Source organism: Vigna radiata, chromosome 6 (assembly GCF_000741045.1).
Source record: "Vigna radiata var. radiata cultivar VC1973A chromosome 6, Vradiata_ver6, whole genome shotgun sequence".
Classification (NCBI taxonomy): domain Eukaryota; kingdom Viridiplantae; phylum Streptophyta; class Magnoliopsida; order Fabales; family Fabaceae; genus Vigna; species Vigna radiata.
In genome coordinates, this window is record NC_028356.1 from 5,716,711 (window position 1) to 5,730,106 (window position 13,396).

Sequence of the window (13,396 nt, forward strand, 5' to 3'; positions counted from 1 at the left end):
TCTCGATACCTTTATCGGAGTTAAGCTCAAACACATACCTCATGGAGAAAACATAAGGGTTGATGTGCTCTCAAAACTAGCTAGCACCAAGAAGAATGTGGGTTATAATTCTCTACTACAACAAGTGTGATCGTCATCGTCCATTGATAAAATAGGTGAATGCATGACTATCGACATGGGAGAAGAAACATGGATGGAACCCTGCATACATTATTTGAAGATTAAGGATATTTTAGAGGGTGAAGACAAAAGCTGGGTAAGAAAAGCTACTTGTTATACTTTGGTGCGCAACTATCTCTTCAGAAGAGGCTATAGTCAGCCTCTATTAAAATGTGTCACCATGGAACAAGCTGAGTACATATGTGAGACGCATAAAGAGATTTGTGGTTACCACTCTGGGACAAGAACTATGACGAATCGAATCCTTCGAGTTGGGTACTTTTGGCCGACTATATGGGTGTGGATTGCATTGCCTACATCTAAAAATGCATACCTTACCAGAAACATGGAAATCTCATACTAGAAAAAGCTTCACCATATCTTCTCCTCGTGGTCTTTTGTAAAGTGAGGGAGATAGATATTTTGGGTCCTTTTACTCGAGGCAAGGGACATATTAAGTTCTTTTTGGTTGACATAGACTACTTCAACAAGTGGATCGAGGTCGACCCCTATCCGCTATCACGACTCAACAAGCCCAACATATCATTTGTAAAAACACAGTTTGACGGTGTAGAGTCCCACATAACGTCATCACTAACAATAAATGTCAATTCATCGACAAGAAGGCAAAGTTCTACACAAGACTTGGCATAAAACATACAACCAGCTTAGTGGAACACCCCTACTGTAATGGGTAGGCCGAGGTCGTCAACAAGGTCATCCTAGTTGAATTGAAGAAGCCATTGAATTCGACCAAGGGTAAATGGCCACAAGACTTGTTATAACTATGTGTGGGTGTATTACTCCACACTGTAGTCATCTACTAAGGAAACTCCTTTCAACTTACTATACGACATAGATGCCACGATTTAAATAGAAATCAATTAGTCATCTCTACGATGTCAGTGATAAAATGAAGACCGCAATCAAGATTGTCTGGGCACAAGTTTATACCTATTAGTTGAAAGATGAGAGAAATCTCTAATATGTGAGGCGATTACAAAGCAGAAGGCAACAAGAAGATAAACTCCAAGCTACAACCCAAAACATTCAGAATAGGTGATCTAGTATGGTGAATGTATAACAATTCTAAGAAAAATGATGATAATCTCTCCTTTAATTGGAAGGGAATGTTTTGAGTAGCAAAAGACATCGACAAAGGGGCTTATACACTAGAATACTTGTCGGAGGAATCGATACCTAACACCTGGAATGTAACACATTTAAAACTTTATTTTAGATAGGAAATTGTATATGAATAGTTTGTTGTAGACCTAAGTGTACTCTTTCCTTACTCAGTCTTTTTTCGCTAAGGAGGATTTTGAACGAGTATTTTTTGGCTTATCAACATTGATCTCTTCCTGTGATAACTTAGTGCAAAGCACATTTTGGGTATCGCTTACTGAGTGTCACGTGCCGCTTGTTGAGGGTTGAGTGTTAATTGTCGAAGGTTATGTGTTGCTTTCTAAGAGCCATGTGTCGCATGTCGAGGGCCTAAAGCTACCAGTCAAAGGTTAAGTGTTGCCTATTAAGTGTCATGTATCACTTATTAAGGGCTATGTGCTACCAACCAGGACTATGTTCCATTTACTGATAGTTAGGTGCACCTGTCGAGAACTGTATGGCTTCTACCAGTTCCATGTGCCTTTTGTCGAAGCTAATGGTGAACCACTTACTAATCGGTCTAGTTGAGTACATGTCAACTTATCAAATCTAATGGTGTACCGCTCACTGTGAAGCTTAGCAAAATTCAATTAATCATTGTCTCAATCAAGGTAAATGGGTTTTTGGGCCATGGAGCCCAAACCTAAGCTCAAACCTAAGCTCATTTAGGTAAGGGCATATGAGTATTAATTTTTGTTAAAAATATAACAACAATCGGGGTTTGTTTTTACTTTTTACATTAATTTTCATTTTGACTTTTTGTTGGCACTTAATTTTGACTTGAGCCTAAAAAAAATCTTTGGCAACCGCAACTCCTAAGTACCAAAAGGAAGAAGGAAGAATAGCTAATGAAGTGAAGGTTGAAGAAGTTTGTAGAGTTGGAGTCTCTTTGCAGGTACCTCTTCGACTCTGATAGAATATGTTTAATTTGGGAACTAGTTATTTTTTTATTATTCAAAAGTGAAGTCATGTTAGCAATGCATGACTTCTGCAGATATATGGGATGAAAGTCATCAGAGGTGTGGATGACTTTTAGGTTAGAAAGAAGTTGTGATTGGAATAGATGACTTCAAGTACAATGAGTATGAATAGAAGTCACAAGGGCAATGTACGACTTCTGCACATATATAGGATGAAAGTTGTCCCCAATGTGAATAATTTCAAATTCGAAAGAAGTCGTGATTGAGATAGATGACTTCACGTGTAACAAGACTAAGACACAACTTTTGAGACATGCAAAATATAATCTTTCAACCTTACAGAACTCATCTATCATGCATGGATCATGAACCATGATTAGAGTTTTTGTGTAAAAACATATGTGATGAATTGTTTTTTTTCTTGTGTACTGTTGTTGAAAATATATAGACCATAATTTTTATATGAAAGTTGTTAAAGAGAAAAAATAATGTGAGTGATCATAAAATTAGAAGTAAAAGTTTAAAATAATAATAGAAAAGGAAAATGACAATTAAGCCTAATTTTTCTTAATATATTTAAATAGAAGGATAATAGTTATTAAGAGAAAAAAAGGAAATAAATATTTCTGGTTTCTCTAAAATTAGATTTTTAATTTACTTCATTTTTTTTTAGTTTTTTCGTAAAAAAGCTTATGTACGTGAAAATTTCTTCTTGTTCTTAAAAATACTTGAGAATAATTTCGGTCAAATAACCTCAATAATCATATATGTTGAGAAAATGTAACTGGGATTATTAAATAAGTTGTGTGAATTATGTAAATACTTAACATAATTCAACTCTTTCTAATAAAGAAATAATAAAGATTTATAAAAGATAAACGGTCAAATATTCAATATAATGTCCTAAAACAGCCATTAAAAATTTAAAGAGGCTTCTTTATTATATTATGAAATTCATTATCTTATAATTTTTTTTTTCATCTATTTCAACATGAGTAATCGTTACGAGTACAAGAGCTAATTCATTTACAATCTTATATTTTGACAAATATTATAGAAATGTTAAAATTTTTTATATAAATGTATAAAACTTTACGAGAATGTCAAATAGAGAAAACATATTAAAACTTTTTGCATAAATATCTAAAATTATATTATATTATATATAATTTGGAGGCCAAAGTAACCTATGTGTACTAGGTTTCGCTACATTAGAAATTGTTTATTTAAATGTTATTGGATTACAAAACATAAGAAAAATCAAATTATTGATAACTTCTTTGAAAAGACATTTATTTGAATAATTTTCATTAGGATGTTTTGCTGTAAAATTTAAAAATATAGTGACCATGAATTACGTATTAATTTATAAGAACTTTCATTTTCAATCTTTCCACACACAACATGTATATATATAATATATATACACAAAATCGGACAACTCAACATGAAAACGATTGATCGATAAAATTTCCATTAGATATTCTATTGTTGTAGCTTTTCGGTAAAATTAATAAATTTAATAATACAGTGAAAGGACAAGTTGTTATATATATATATATATATATATATATATATATATATATATATATATATATATATATATATATAGAATAATATCTAATAGACCTTTTTGCAACAATCATGAAACAGTCTCCCCTCACGCAACATATTTATTTAAACGTGTTTCAAGAATTTAAAAAACGAGATTATATTTATAAGAATAAAAAAGATATTAAAATATTATACTTGTTTTTTGTTTTATCAAATTTTGATTTCACTTAGTTAAATCTAAACTAATTTATAAATTCAAATATTTTAATTGAATTTTTATTTAAATTGTTTTTTTATTGAAGTACTTAAAATTTTGATATATTTTTATTGAGTTTTTACTATTTAATTGTTATTTATTCATGTATTAGGAATTATATACATCAATAACAGTGGCATCAACATTCTATTGATGTTTCAATAAAAAATAACGAAAGTCACTTATATTTTTACATTAATTATATTATCATTTTATATTAATCAAATAAATTTCATTTTTTTTAATGATGGATAAAATTTCACTAAAGTTCATGTCATTCAGATAAAAACATAAATGATAAAAGTCCAACTGAAAAATATAAAAATACTGAATATTTAATAAAATTAAAAAAGTGAATAAAAATTCAGTTAAAAATATTTAAATTTATAAAATAAAATTAAAAATTAAATAAATAGTTTAATTTCTATTAGTTTAAAAAAGTTGTGCCCAATATTTTTTTTGTAAACTCGATTAAATGTTATTTGTTATTTCTCTATCAAAATGATAATATAAAGTTGATGAACTCACATTCAGCTGCTTGCTTTTTTCTCAATTGATACTATGATCATAATTTGATTTGACCCACACCATCCAAACAAGTTCTGTCAAGGAATTGAAAACCAAGGCCCAGCAAGACATCTGAATATCATTGTAAAGCAATCCATTATTTTTCAAATAAATATTCTTCTATATTCATGTTTTCTTAAGAAAATACCACATTTATCTTTTTACAGGAGATAATTATACCAAACTAAATAAATCAGTAAGGATAATAAAAATCTATTTGTCAATATTTTAAATTAATTATAAATAAAATCTATTTTTGAGTAAACAACTCTCACATCATATTTGATTTTGTAATGATAAATTAAATTTATCATCTTAGTAATTTATCGAATATATAGTATAATTCTTCGTTATTAGACTGTTATTAAACCATTACAATTATATAATTTTAAATGTTTATTCCATATCTTATCATAATAGAGTTTAAATGTCTATCTCAATATTTTATTATAACAGAGATTCTACATTATTAGAAATAAAATCAACTTTTACCATATAATTTATTTATAATGAGTTAAATATAACGTTATTTATTTAACTATATATTCCAACCCTTAGAACTTAAAAATAATGATTACACAAAAAAAATGTTAGTAATTAATTAAGAGTTGGATAATTGTATAAAAATCAATGTAACTAATAATCTTCTTAAGAAGTAAATTTTAAATATATATTCATTATTTCAAAATACATAAACTAAACAAAACTCAAATCTTGTTTTAATAGATATTAAATAATAGTTTTAATATCATGTTAAAAAGTGAATTTTAAGTCTAATTTAATTTTATAAAATTAATTTGTAAGATTAAATTTATAAATTAATTTTTTACTTTTAGTTGATGTGAAAATTATAAAACATTTGTTATGAATTTGAATTTGTTTCACTATCACTTTAAATATTAATGGTTGGGATGTGAAAAATGGGAATGATTAAAAAAAGATTAATAATATATTTTTACATTAATTTGAAATATTGCATAAGAATAAAATAGCTATAAAAATATAAATTTTTATATTTTAAGAAAAAATAGAGTAAAAATAAAAAAAATATATATAGTATCAAATGAAAGTAAAAAAATTTATGTATGTGAAAGAGAAAAAGTTTGTTAAAGATTAGATGTATATATGGAAAATGAAAGATGAAGGAGAGATAAATTGAAAAGAAATGAGAATAAAGAAAGTAGGAAGATGAATGGAAAGTTGTATATGATATAAAAGTGCAGAAAGGTATAGGACAGAAAACTGGAGGAGTGAAGGAGCAGAATCAGAGTAATATATAATGTTCCGTCGAAGCTCCCAAAAGTGCTCTCACAACCATGAAATCATTTCTTCTCACCGCAATTCTCTTTCACCTAATTTCCAATATTTGCCAAATAACATATTTTTCTGTTATTTCAAAATTAAAATATCATTTTGCAGTAAAGGAACAAAAAGAAAAAAAAGTTATTGTTTTTCTCGATTGAAACGAGAAATGTAATAGAATATTTTGCTACATTCTTCCCCACTTGCATTCTTCTGATAGGCAACTGTATTACTCTGTTGAAGTTTCGACCATTTAAATTGACGAAATAGAAAAAAAGAAAAGAAAAAGAGTTTGCATGAATAATTTAAGGTAAGTTATAGTGTTTGTGATGATGAAAAGATATTTATTTAAAGGGTAATGATAGATATAATGAGAAAGAGAGGTTGTTGGAGCACATGGGGTTCCACCTTGAAGAAACAGCAATGGCAGCATGCAGCAGCTAGCACACCTATAGAGGGCCAATATTGACAGTACTGTCATCCCACTAATGGTATTGTCGTGGCTACTCTTATGCAATATGCACTGAACAGTAGCTGGACCACGCCATTTATATATCATCATCATTCATCACCATCTTCTTTTATATCAATCCAATTTCTGCACACCCCTCAATGCATCCTATATATGCAACACTTCCTCTCACCTTTTTTCCAACAACATTTCATAAATAATAACTCACTTTTTCTCTCCTTCTTTCGTTACTCTTATACTTGTATTAAAAACTCAATTTCAAATAGGATAATCATACTTACACAACATTTTTCTGAACATTATTTACGTGTTATTATATGATTGGTCCAAAATTATTTCACAATTAATAATAATAATCATAAGGTTTAATATCTATTTTGGTCTTTCTTTTCGTAGGGTTTGTTCAAAGTCGTCATCTTTTTTTTAAAAAGTTCATTAAAGTCTTACTTTTTATAAAAAGTGTGGAAGTTAGTCCTTTTTACTTACGGCATTAATCTTGTTAACGACAGAGTTATGTGTTAAAAAAATAATTAATTGTGACGTGAAATTTAATAAAGTTAGGATTAAAATAAAAATTGAATTTGGGGTAATTAAGTAACCCTAACTTGAACAAAATTCCCATTTGAAAACCTAACTCCTAATTTGTAAGAACAGATTGCAAATTTCCCAATTTCAGAAACAAGTTGAGGAACCTTAATTTCAAACCTCAAATTGTAAGAAAAATTTGCAATCACAGAAACCCTAAATTACAATCACATATCTGCAAAGAAAACAGATGAATCAAACCCCAGAAATCTCCAATTTAATTTTAGAAAACCCAATTTCGACAAAACCCCAAGGTTGACATTTCGAATGGCAATGTTACTTCCCCTACAACGAAACCTCAAAACCAGAAAAAATTTGTTTAGGAAAGAAGAAGAGTTCATGTAAAAGGAAACCCCAAGACAAAAAACCAATCACGAGTCAAAAGAAAAGCGAGAGCAGAAACCCCCATGTTGCGTGGTCGATGGAGATGCTACGGTCATGACCCTTGCGCCGCGAACCGGAACAAAGAGTATGAGGATCTCCTACAACGTCAACCTCGAACAGAGAAAAGAAGGAGAACAAGGATAACCCCACTGCTCCTTGCACGGAAGGAGAGTTAAAGATTACTTTACTTAATTACCCCAAATTCAATTTTTATTTTAACCCTAACTTTATTAAATTCCACGTCACAATTAATTACTTTTTTTTAACACATAACAGTGCCAACACAATCAAAACGTTATAACTCATCAAATATTTGCAGCTGGGCAGCTCTGTCATTAGCAAAATTAACGTCGTAAGCAAAAAAGACTAACTTTCACAGTTTTTGCAAAAAATAGGACTTTAGTGAACTTTTTAAAAAAGGGAGGACGACTTTGAACAAACCCTATGAAAAGAGGGACCAAAATAGGTATTAAACCTAATCATAAATACCACCATGGACCAATAACAAAATGACACGTAGAAGATGTTAAAATGTTGTCAAAAAAATGTTGTCTAAGTATCATTATCCTTTCAAATATATTAAGAAGTAGACTTAAGTCTAACTCAATTTCACAAAATCAGTGACTCGATAGTAGAATAGACTTTAACTATAGCTCTGATACTATATTAAAAATAGACTTCAACCTAACTGAATTCCACAAAACCGACTTGTAAAATGAGATTTGTACCTCCACTTTTATATATATATATATATATATATATATATATATATATATATATATATATATATATTAAATTGGTCTTATATTTAGTATATTTAGTAGATGTCAAACTTTCAACAAATATAATTCAAGGATGAACACCTACCTACCCTCCTTTCTTCTCTTTTATTCACCTTTAATACCTCAAACCTAGCTCTCTATATTTGATCACTCATCGGAATATATAATCAATACTATGCATCACCTTTTATGGGGTTAATTATATAACTACCAACACAGAAATCTATATATAGCCATTTCTTTTGTGGACAGTGAATGAAATTGAATAATGAATCTTAATGATCCACACCATTGTTGACTATGTTGGATTTGTTATTGCTTCACAAGATCTCCATTTCTCTTATCGATCCACCTTCATATCCTTGTGTTGGTAGCTGTGTTTGGCCAAATTAGATGTGCATATGGTGCGAGTTATGGTGTGAAACTCGGTTATCTAGTATGGATAATAACGTTCATTCAAAAGGAAATTTTCAGAAAGTGACATCATTAGTAGTGTGTGTGTGTATTTTGAAGGTGTTTCAAAAGCTTTTCAGATGTTTAAGAGTAAAGTTTTTCATACAAGACACGTGATAAAAGCATAGCATTGATTTGGTGTAGTAAGTATTTGACAAAGATGTCAAGTTTGGATTTCACTATCAAGACAAGAGTTTTGCTGGTGAGTAATTTGCAAGAATTTTTGTGAGTGTTCATGGGATATATGGACCCTTTGAGATGAATAAGATAAAACTCTAGTCAATCCATTTTTCATAATTTTAAATAATGTTGGACTTTTAATTCAACTTAGCAAATCCATTGATATAATAAATTTTTATTTTTTAACTTATTAGTTATTTATTTAGAATAAAGAAAAAAAATTGTATATAAAAAACACAAGTTATCCTAATAAACTAAGGGTAGCAATATGAGTTAATCCGTCGTGTTTTGGTCCATTGATGTACTGATTTATATTTCAAGTCAGTTGCATAACATCTGATCTACAAACTTGCGGATTAATCTGCATAAGATTTTTTATTTTTTAATTTTATTATTTAAATTAACAAGTATAATACATTAAAGACTTTAAAAGAAATGTAATTTAAATGTGATTAATAAATATTTGTTCAAAACAAAATAACAATTTATACTTTCTAAATCTTAATTTTTTTTAAAGATTTTTTTATTGAAATTATAAATATTATTAACCATAATAGTTAGATGTACAGTTGAATGTGTTAATTAATAACTTTTATATTTATACACATTATTACAAATCACCTAATGAAATATTTTCTATCCCTTTAATGTTAAAAACATGTATTTCTTTTTTTTTACAATTTAAATTAATACGGGCCATGTGGGCTTGCCCGTTCCGTTCTGTGTGGGCAATATTAAAAGTTATCAGTATTATTTTTTTTTTGTTTGAATCATTAAAAATTTGATATTTCATCTCATTTGATTAAAACATTTTACTCTAATAAAGGAAATTAAAACATAATAACATTAAATATTTTCTTAAACAAAATTCGTAAAAGATAAAATAATTAAAATAAAATAAATTTAAATTTAATATATTTAAATATTTTAAAAGTTATAAAATTTCCTGTCAAAATGTTAAAGAGTGTTTGATAATTTCGGGTAGCTAGCTAGACATGTATTTTTCATCTCTCTTTTGTGGAGGATAGCCAGTGGGCCTTAATATTTTCTTCCCCAATTTATCTATTTTATAAGACTTCCATTAAAAGTAATTTTATTAGATAAAAACTGATGAAGTAATTAAATATTGAAATTTTAGTTAATGTTGCATTCAAAAGTATTCTCAAGTTATATGAAACGGGTAGTTCACGATAATAAAGTTCGAACTTATCTTATTTCTTACACTAAATTTTGTTGGAAGTCCCACATTGATTAGAGATAAGTCGGTTTTGTAGGGTTGAGTTAGGCCTAGAACCCACTTCTAACATGGTATAGAGTTTATCCTAGCGATATTTGTTGGACAGATTGTTCCACCCGCTATTGGGCCGTTATCGGACCACCCATTAATATCTAGTTTCACGCTCGAGATGTATATACCTCGGCGTGAGGGAGGTGTGTTGGAAGTCCCACATCGACTAGAGATAAACCGGTTTTGTGGAGTTGAGTTAGGCCTAGAACCCACTTCTAACAAATTTTGCCACTTTATTTGAGATGTATATCATGCAAACTCTATTTTGCTTGTATGACTAGTTAAATATACTTGTAAACAATATATAAATAGATTAATAATGATTTATTTGTATTTATTTAAATAAATTAATCTGCTAATTAAGTCTATTGATCAAAGCTTAATTTTTAAATAATATGTTTTTGAAACAATTATATTTGACTTGATAACCTGAACTAGAATATATAAACTAAGCTATCAAAATTTGATTTTTCTTTAACTGTAATAATTTCAGTTTGGAAAAATACCCTTCATTCCATTGAAACAAGTTTCAAGGTTTGGATATTGTAAGCTTCCTTAATAATTATATGAAAACTACGAGATATATAATATTATATATCCAGAGTCATAAAAATTATAAAAAGGTCTGTAACATGGTTTGGATTTATTAAACATTAATTTCTTTTTCAAATGTATCAAGAAAGATTCTCATGAAACTAAAATTAGAAATATTACATTCTCATATATTTGATATAAAAGTTTTGCAAGTATATTCCATGAAATCATTAATTGCCAAAAATATAACTAGTTATGTTTTTCTTACTTGTTGTTTTACAGTAAAAGATAGGAATATTATAGACTTTTAAGATGGTGGAAATGATTTTCTTTAAAAGCAATTTTGATATAGTTTGAATTAAAAGATGCATTCTAAAAGAGAGGATAAGGGTGGTGGAAATTTGAGAAAAACCTAAATATATGCATTGAGTGTGGAAGAATTGAAAAGCAAGGAGGGAGATGAAAAATAGAGAGGGGTAAGTGAGAAGAGAAGACAGTTTCACGTGAAGATTTTGATAAAGTTGAAGTGGTTGATTTTACCGTTTGCACGATAAAGGAAGACAAACTTAGTCCTCAAACTTTACGAATGATAGGAACATTTGAGAAGCATGTACGATGAAGGTGTTTGTTAGAGAAAATGAATTAAACTTTTTTAGAGGCCTATTAGTAGCCATGATCATGTGGAGAAGATTTAGATGAGATGTAAAGAAAGAAAAGAGGATCTAGACAGCTAAAATACCCGTTTAATGTGCCTATCCATGTGCATTTTTACTAGATTCCATTGCAAGCAAACAAATGCTTCTCTTTTGGGTACCCATTAAAACCATTTTCTTAAATCTTTTTTATTTAGGATTTTGATGCAAAAAACTTACTAGAAAAGGAACATGATACTAAGTTATATCTACATTTATAATGTTGTTTATTAATGTAATGCGTTATATATTAAGCATCTTTGACCAATGTAGACAAGTTGGATTTGTTCAAAATATCCAGCCACTGTGCATATATTTAGTCTGTGTTAAGTCATATGTATGATCATTCATATCATTGATAAAGTATATTTAATCATGCGTACATATAATGTCATAATTTTTATAATGCAGACTTCTGAACCAAGTATTATTATTATTATAATAGTTTGCTCTGTGTGAGTGGGAACATGGATTGGACCACAAACTTTGATTTAGTTAAAGAGGAAAAGAAAAATTTAGAGAATAAAATTGCTTTTCTTTGCGAAGACAGGGAATAAAATTGTAATATATATTGCTAGCCAACTTGTAGAGAATTTCCAATAATGGATAGCTGACCCATTGTCGGGTAAATTTTCTTTCGGGGTGTCTGGATTGTTATGGAATGGGGTCTACATCTCAATAAATATCATAATTTCCTCAAAAAACATTTTCGGATTATTCTGCAAAATCTTCGTAAATATAATCAATTCATGGAAAGAGAGTTTTTGTTGTTAATATAAGCACTTGTTCTCTTTTGCTTTCAAACCTTCAACCTTCAACCTTCAACCCTCAAACTCACACATACCCTTCCATCATCCATTCTTTTTCCTTCACCACAAAATCCTTCAGAGACAGAACCATAAACTATATATCAAACACACTCAAGAATCAACTCAGAAGCTGAACTTTGGTTACTGTAATCCACTGCAACTGGAGGAGGCATCCAAAGGGATCGCATTGATCCCAAATCTCAGATTTATCACTTTTTCCTTCTCTTCCTTCTTCAATGTTTGGGATCATGCTATCCCTTTGGATTCCTCCTTTGGTGGCTTCTACTGTTTCTCATGGTTTTGTCGACAATCTCTAATCACACCATCACAAACCACCACTGTTCTTCGCTTACAAACTGCATTCTGCATACGAAAGACAGTCATACAATTCATGTGTAAGTCCATGTTATCAATCTTCTTAATGCTCTCTCGCGCTCACCAACCCAATTTCTTTCACTTTTCTTTTCGCTTTTAACATATTTAACCATCTCATGTGATTTATGTAGTGGATCTCAGAACTTTGTTCCTGTATTATTGTTTTCTTCTCTTTTTCTTCTTCATTCAATATATATGAAGTTAACTTCTTTTTTCCAGAACCCAACACCCTTAAATTTAGCAAAACATAGGCTTAATGATTACCTTATTCATGCTTTCTGAGCATGGTTGAATAGATCCACTAATTCAGTCCAAGAGGGACTGGATCCCACCAAGGTAAATTATTCTTCAACCAGGTATATATTATCTCATTATTAGGTCTTTCTGCTTTTCACCACACACATATAATATATACGTACACTTATAAATATATAATTATATATTTTACAGAAGTAGTTTTCCGTGAATGTCAGTGTATATGCAGTACATTATTTCAGTCACTAGAATGAGGTCACCTTCCAAACATCTTACAAAATTACACCGTGCAAGTTAATGCTAACTTTTACTAATACGGAGGCACATTTTTCCAATTGATGTACTAAGATTTATGAGCTACTGATATGAATTTAACTGCGCTATAGAATTTTTGGGTTTCTGATGAGTGTATCGATCCCCCATGAAGAAGGCTGCTAAGATATTTTAAAGCCATAGAATAAGAGCAACTTTGACCAAAGAATTAAGGACATTTTCCAATATCTTTCATATCTGTGAGTAACTTTGTTGATTTTAATCAGAAACTTTTTCTATGGGTTCAGAAATAAATGGCAGGAAAAAGTTAGTCTCTCTCCGATGTCACAGATGCGCATATTCTCCCTCTCAATTACAAATTGGGGATGCCACTGTTGGAAGATGAAAAATTT